We start from the raw sequence: 8,506 nt of genomic DNA, 5'->3' as shown, positions 1-8,506 counted from the left end.
TAAAAAATAAACTTTATCTTTTTTGTTTTCGCGAAAAAACAAAAAAAAACGTCAGTTAAAGATTTGATAGCGTTTTTTTTTGGCCATCAGTATATAAAAAGTAAAATCCAGTATTGGGATATAAAAATGATAAATTAATAACAGGGAAATTGAGCAGTGGCATCGATTGATGCCAAAAAGGAAACAGATGGATAGATTTTTTTTTTTTTACTAAAGACACAGAAGTGTACTTACATTAAAATCTGGTCAGTAAGACCAATTATCAATTTGTTTCTAACGTAAATTACTAATGAAATCTTAAAATTAGGTGTCTACTCACTAGTATCTTTCCTATTATTTCTAATAACTAGCATTAAATTTAGCATGCATACTATAGATGGATAGATGGATAGCAAAATAGTCTGTGAAGGGGTTTATTATCAATATATTTCAAGATATAAACATAGGAACAAAACATAATTAAGGAAGCAGACCCAATGTGGAGATAAAGGTAAAGAAAATGATGTTAATGACGATAGGCATATTGCTCTAAACTAAATATACTAAGTGACATAGAAATTCGAACACCCATTTAAAATTATAAATAAAAATACATCGATCAAAATTTCAATGTGATTGAAATAAATTACAGGAGTAAATCAAATAATAATGCCTGGACACGCTTCTGATTAGGTGGTCAATATTCTCCTGGATTATCACGTTTCATGAACTAATTAACTCCTCCGGAAGTACTCCTAAAATTTGAAGGGTATGCTCTAAATTAAGAAGTCTCCAACGCATCATGTCCCACACAGGTTCAATTGGGGATAAATCTGGAAATCTCGGGGACTAGGGCAAAAGATTGAGTCCAGCCTGTTCAAACAAGTTCTGTGTGACTCTAGCGATGTGTGACCTTGTGTTATCCTGCTGGAAAATTGGATGTTATAGCGTCTGGAGCTAGGGTATCAAATGAGGTTACAGAATTTTTCTACGTATCAGTGAGCTGTCATATTCCTTCTGACAAGGATTAGAGGTGACCTTGAACCATAAGCAACGTCAACGCACCCCAATACACCAAACCATAACTCCAAAACTGAAAATTTCTTCTGAGGACTTCTGTAAATCCTATTCGCCTTCCTTCAATTTCCCGAAACGATAGTCCAACTTTCCTTGGACCAACTACCCGCCGAAGCACTACTTCGTGCTTTACGCATTGTAAACGACGTTAAAAAACCAAGAACCGCACATCTTTAAATTTTTATCGTTACTAATCGTACTGAACTTATAAAAGTTAAAATATTGAGTTGTTAGCAAATTTAGAAAAAAAATTAATTGAAGGCGAGAACTTAAACTGATATGGCTGAAATTCTAATTATTTATTATTTTTGCCAAGATAAGCCCTTGTAATGGGGTTCGGATTTTTATGTCACTTAGATGTTTACTGTTTATCACTGATCCGATAAAATACGATGATCAGAGACAGTTAAACGAGACTTGTTTGTGAACTAAATTATATTAGCATCAATCAAGATAGAAAAATATGGAGCAATGTAATATCCGATAGTATAATATAGTATATTGTATAATAATTATACAATTATAATAATAATAATATAATATTGTATATAGCATAATAAGTCCAGAAAGTGGGGTTGGATCGGTCACACACTCCGAAAAAATAGTTCCAGTATCGCAAAGACTGCCCTAGAGTGGAATCCCCAAGGGAAAAGAAAAAGAGGTCGCCCAGTACAAACTTGGAGAAGATCCATCATGGACGAGACAAGAGGCCAAGGAAAGTCTTGGAATGAGGTGAAGGCCTTAGCGCAAAATAGAACCCGATGGCGCGTTTTCACTGAAGCTCTATGCTCCACTTAGGAGTTCAAGAACCATATATATATATATATATATATATATATATATATATATATATATATATATATATATATAAAATGTGCACTCGTAAGTGAAGGGGATGTTATCGGTCTGGAGATAAAAAAGACAAGAGTTGTGCTACGTTATCTATTTATTGAAGACGTTTCGCCTATTGTTCAATAAGCATCATCAGTTCATCTAAAAGAGTGTTATTAGCGATACATCTAATATGAAAAAACAATTAAGTAAATGATCTTACCTTTAAAAGATCTGTAGCATTACAATGTTGTTATTGCAAAGAAACATCAAAAAATTAATATAATAAATATAACAGCAAAAAATATAGAAACACAGAACACAGAAGATTCCCAATTTAACTAATTTGTTTTAAATTTCACTTTTGAAAACATTGATTGATTAATGACAATTAATGATAATTGACAATTATATTTTTTGATAGATTTAATCAATCAATGTTTTCAAAAGTGAAATTTAAAACAAATTAGTTAAATTGGGAATCTTCCAGCGTTCTGTGTTTCTTTGCAATAACAACATTGTAATGCTACAGATCTTTTAAAGGTAAGATCATTTACTTAATTGTTTTTTCATATTAGATGTATCGCTAATAACACTCTTTTAGATGAACTGATGATGCTTATTGAACAATAGGCGAAACGTCTTCAATAAATAGATAAAGTAGCACAACTCTTGTCTTTTTTATCTCCAGACCGATAACATCCCATTCACTTACGAGTGCACATTTATATATATATATATATATATATATATATATATATATATATATATATTTATATATAAATATCCGATATAGGTATAAAGACTAAGAGAGTGATGATGGTGATTAATATAAAAGATTCAAAAAAATATTTTCATCCAAAATTTTTGTTGCTTCTTTGACGAGTAGGTGACACCCTGTACATTATAACGTTTTGTGGAATATTATCGACTTGAAAAAATAATTGCATGGGATTAAACATAATAAAAGTTATCCTTACAAGGCTTTGTTCGACACCAAGTAGACAATTAACATTTAATTTTAATGATACTACCGGCAGCAGTTGCTGCGTGAGTATAGTATTGGTTAGCGCACACATAGAATTTAGAAAGCAAAAAATATGTATAGCTATAGGTGAATCGTTCCCCATTAACGGTATACCATGAGTATTCCGACATTTCATCGATTGCCTTAAAAGTTAATAGGTATGTTAACAAACTTCCTTCGTATATGTATTTGTATATAATCCGTTGAATCAATGTTTTTTTGAATAACCAGAATGAGTTCCACTTCAGTGAGTTAAGTAAAGTTTCTGTTATACTATTACAAATATTTGATATAGTTCAGAACTAGTGAATCTATGGACTGTTTACTGTTATTGCTGTCTTATTTGTAATATACACTAAAATTTCAACAACGTTAAATCATATTTTAATAATTATTTCGTAAAATCATATATTCGGTCAATATCAAATTGAATATGTTGATAGCCCAAAAAAGGCAAGTGCAACAGCCTGCACCGAACAGTAGCTTTAATGACACATACCCTTAAAACATTTTTGAAAATTATACACGGCAGATTTGTTAAAATTCTTTAATACGAAATTAGTGATACGCGTTGGTCTTTAGAACGGTATAGCTCAAGATGTTCGGCTTAAATGTGTTTGAAAGAGACGCATGGATATGAATCAGCTCATTTACTTTTGTTTCATACATTTTGGAGAGGTCTTTGAGAAAAATTATTTACAGAGGGGTGGCCATGTAATTTGCTCTTTTATGTCTATAGTGAAATGGTATTTAGGAAGAATAGTTCTCAGATTCAACAGCAGGTATATTTACCAATTGAGATTATTGATTGATTGAGTTGAATTGATTTTAAATCATTTAACAAACATTATTTACAGAACGCAATGCAATAAATACCACAATGCTTATTTATCATGAATACTAACACCAATTTAAAGAAAACTCGGTGGATAGTCATCATTAAAAATCAGCAGTTGTAAACATTCAACTGTTCATTGAAAATATTGTAATTGAAGGAGATATCGTCATCATTAACCTGTATGCGTACACTGCTGTACATAGGTCTCCCTCAGCTCTTTCGACCTGCCTCTGTCTTGTGCGGCTTGCATCCAGTGATTGCTAACACGCTTCAGGTCATCAGTCCATCTAGTTGTTGGGCGCTCTCTGCTCCGTAGTACTTCTTGTCTTGGTCCCCACTCGGCAATACGTTTTGTCCATCGGTTGTCTGATAATCTGGTGACGTGTCCTGCCCAATTTCATGTTAGCTACGCTTTAGCTTTAGCTTCTACGACGTATTTCTTCGTTTGGGATTCGGTCTCTCAGAGAGACACACAAAATCTGGCGCGCTCCATAGCCCTCTGAGCACGCGAATTTTATTCACTACCTTTTTTCTGAGTGTTAATGTTTCCGCTTCATAAGTGAGTACAGGTAACACACATTGGTCAAAGATTTTCTTTTTGAGGCATATGGTTGGTCAGTAGATCAGATTTAAATACATAGTTTAATTTACCAAACGCTGCCCAGGATAATCCTATGCGACGTGGGAGCTCACATGTCTGGTTATCTCTGCCCAGCCGAATTTCATGTACTAGGTACTTATACGATGCAGTCTGCACAATATCCCTTCCATCAACAGCAATATCTCGATTTAGCACCAGATTAGTTATTATTTGAGTCTTGGTCATATTAATCTTTAGTCCCACCTCCAAGGAAGTCTGACATAATTTTTCTAACATTACTATTGCGCATCCATACAATCGGCTATAAGGACGATATCATCTGCAAATCTCAAATGACTAGGCTTCTCTCCATTTATGTTGATACCATGCTCGTTCAGAGGTGCCTTCTTACAAGTACGTTCTAAAAGCGTCATCATCAGGGGATTTCTTATTTTTCATTTCTAAAAGTGCCGTTTTGATTTCGTATGGAGTTATTTCTGGCATTAATTCCGATCCCTGGTTTGTGATTTTGGTCAGAGGCTGATCTTGCCTTTCGTCGGGGCTCTCATACATTTCGCGATAAAAGGATTCGACAACCTTAAGGATTTTGGATCTATCCGTAGTAATGTTTCCATCTTTGTTTTTTATTTTGTACATGTTTTTGTTGCCTATGTTTTTGTTGCCTATTTCTCTTGTATTGTTTTCTCTTGAGTCTTTTCGGATTGATCGGTGGATATTTTTATTTAATTTCTTTATTGTTGTGTAGTTGGAGCCGTATTTTTCTGTCAGCTGTCTTCTTTTACCTATTAGCTCTTTGGTATTTTGACTTAGACTTATAAACAATTAAGTATCACGTCGAATATAGACCAAGGCAAAGATATCAACACACATATTTAAAGAGCACGTACATCATTTATTACACTTGAGATTTCGAGAAAGAGATTTCTATGTTGATTTGCTTCGGTGATACGTGTTTTCTACTCATCTTTATGGAATGGAAGTATGGATACTAAAATAGTATATCAAAATAAATTGATCGTCTTTGGAATGTTGGTGTTACCAGTTACAATCATATGAATATTACAGATAAAAAGAGTGTCAAACATGGAAATATTTAGGAAAATAAGGAATGAATCAAACTCAATATTAACCATCAAAAAAGGAAAACTTGAGTAATTGGCGGAAATAAATGTAAAGCGGAATATTGAAAGATGAAGAATATCCTGACTTAGGAACCTAAAGGAATGGTCCCGATACAGTTGTGTCAAGCTTTAATGGTACAAATTACTTGTTAGAATCAATCAAAGGCTAAATTGAGTTTTTTTTTCTGAAAAAAATATATAAATAAATGTAATAATCATAGATTTAAATTTGTAATTATTCCAATTTCTTTTTTAATTCACCCATATTTTAATTTTGGACCGTTGACCTAAAGAACCACTTACCACAACTGATCTAAATGAATGGCTTGAAGCTAACTGAATTTCTATATAACGTAGTCATTAATAACGATTCCCATATTATATTGTCAATTCATTATGTGAAACAAGTGCATAAAATATTTTATTATTACTCTAATCTGGTTAATGCTTACAGCAATATCATTTCTTGAAAGGCTGATCTATGCCAGTGGCATAGCGACGATAATTTGTACTCTTATTTGATTTAATAGTTTTTGGAATACCTCATAAATTTGTGGGGGTAATATTTTCTAACATTCATTTCCATCATGCTAGTACAACAAAAATAAAATCGGTTGCCTGTAAAGTCGGTTTTACGGGCGAAGATTTTACGTGACAACGTCTTTTTCTCGGTAGAATATTTATTGATATGAATATTATTAAATTGTACAATAGGAACAAGGAATTGAATGAAAATAAGAATTGCACAAATTTTAACTATAGAAATATATTTTGTTTACTAAAACATTGTACATGTAAACTTAAACTTAACTAATTTCTATTTGAGTGATTTTGTTGAGGATAGGACGATGATAGGAGAAATAGCATCGCACCAGCGGACGGATTATGTTCGAGTGGGAGAGAGACGCAAGGCATTCGCCGGTCCGGCGGGCCTCTCTCTCGTTCGGTGACTCATCGTAACAGACGTGAGCGGGCGTTACACTTTTTCATGAGTGACTCCGAGCCACAACCTAATTTAAGACGTTGTCACGTCAAAAAAACAGCAAAGTTCAAGATAAAACACCACATTTCCTCTTCTTCTTCTTCTTCTAGGATATTACATCGCATTATTAGTATATATTTTTTGTAGCCCTTTTTCTATCCGAATTGTCGAATAAAGGCCTCTCCCATTTCTCGCCATTCATCCCTGTTGTGTGCTAGGCGTTTCCACATTGGTCCTGCGACTCTTTTGATATCGTCGCTCCAGCGCATTTGAGGTCTTCCTCTTGGTCTCTTCGCATCGTACGGTCGCCAGTTTCCGACTTCTTTGTTCCATCTACCATCTTCGAGACGTTCGTTGTGTCCAGCCCATTTCCATTTTAATTTAGCTGCTTATTGAGGTTAGTTGTCATGGTGTTTAGAAAATGGAATGAACAACTCATCTGACTACTACAAATAATGGCGAAAACTATCCAAAAAATTGTTTTAAAAAACATTTTTTCACAAAACGCATATTTAAAAACACTTAAAAACACATATTTAAAAACATTGAAATAAAATTATGTTATAGAATAATTACAGAACATGTAAGTAGTCATAATATAAAATTAGGTTATACATATTCTTATCAGAAACAAAACAATTGGTTGTGAATTCATTATTATTAACTTAAAACGACAAAACGTTAAGGTACATATAAGGTTCAAAAGGGGTAGTGAGGCGCAATACAAGTTGCTCTTTCCAGTTAGCATCTCTAGACTATCCTACTCAATTCCTATGCTCACCTCAACGAAGTGCGGCTTGTGCTACACGGGCGAACCCCGGGGAACCTGAGCAACCCTGCTGGAGATTGGGTAACCAACTCCAGTGGAAGGCAGAGTCAGGGCAGACGAGGAAGGGAGAAATGGTTCTCCGAAAAGGGGAATCGAATACTATTGCCTCGGAATAGACATGGAACACGGATTAGCCCAAGCTACGAAATAAGGACATTCTCTTAGGCACATGGAACGTGTTAAGCTGGTTCAGGCCCGGAATCGCAACACATGCCATAAAACAGCTTCAAAAATATAAGATGGACGTAACAGCGATTCAGGAAATGAGATGGACAGGATCGGGAAGCCTGCAAATGGAAAATTCCCTGGTTTTCTGGTCAGGACAAGAAGAAAGGCACGAATTTGGATGTGGGTTTGTAGTTAACGAAAAACTCAAGTCTGCCATAATTGATTTTAAACCAATTAACAAGTGCATGTGCTCCCTAAGACTCAAAGGAGAATGGTTTAACCTAACTCTCCTCTCAATCCACGCACCAACGGAAGAAGCAAATGAAGACGACAAGGAGGAGTTTTATGAAATTTTAGAACAACAGTACCCAACGGCACCCAGATACGCCGTCAAAATCATACTGGGAGACTTCAATGCCAAACTAGGTAAGAGGACCATCTTAGAGCTGTGATCGGCACACATAACTTACATGATAACACTAATGATAACGGATCAAGACTGGTAGAATTCGCTGTAGCCAACAATATGGTAGTAAAAACTACACAATTCCAAAGAAAAGATATACATAAAGTAACCTGGGTGTCAAATGACGGAATCACACGAAACCAGATAGACCATGTGCTTATCGATGGAAGATATTCTAGCAATATCATCAGCGCACACAGTCTGAGGAACAAAGCTTGTATAAAAGCAATCAAGAGGTTAGAGTTACTAACACGCTCTACAGATGAGAACAGGGAAGACTACAACAGAGTAACGACTCAAACGAAAAGACTTTTGAAAATAAAAAAGAAACAGTACCTAAAAGCGCAAATACAGCAACTGGAGGAGGAACATAGAACCGGCCAGTCTAGATAGTTTTATAAGGACCTAAAAACAATGAAGGGCAACACGACCAACAGCCCAAGATTTATAAAAGACGATGCAGGATAATTGCTCACAGACGACGAGGAGATAAGCCGCCAATGGAGCAAGTATTTTGGGTAACTCCTAAATACAGAAAAACCTACAACGACAGGGCAACAAAGACAGTACCAGTTAGCTGAACCTGA

General features: G+C 34.9%; 1 protein-coding gene across 1 annotated transcript in view; it reads right to left on the bottom strand.

Moving 5' to 3' along the window:
- T48 (FU domain-containing protein T48) overlaps nt 1-8,506 on the bottom strand; it is a 197,593-nt gene that overhangs the window by 112,149 nt on the left and 76,938 nt on the right. The window lies entirely within an intron of this gene.

The sequence above is a fragment of the Diabrotica undecimpunctata genome, chromosome 1 (genome assembly GCF_040954645.1).
Source record: "Diabrotica undecimpunctata isolate CICGRU chromosome 1, icDiaUnde3, whole genome shotgun sequence".
NCBI lineage: Eukaryota > Metazoa > Arthropoda > Insecta > Coleoptera > Chrysomelidae > Diabrotica > Diabrotica undecimpunctata.
Note: the sequence above shows the minus strand (reverse complement) of the source record. Positions and strands in the feature narration are given on the sequence as shown.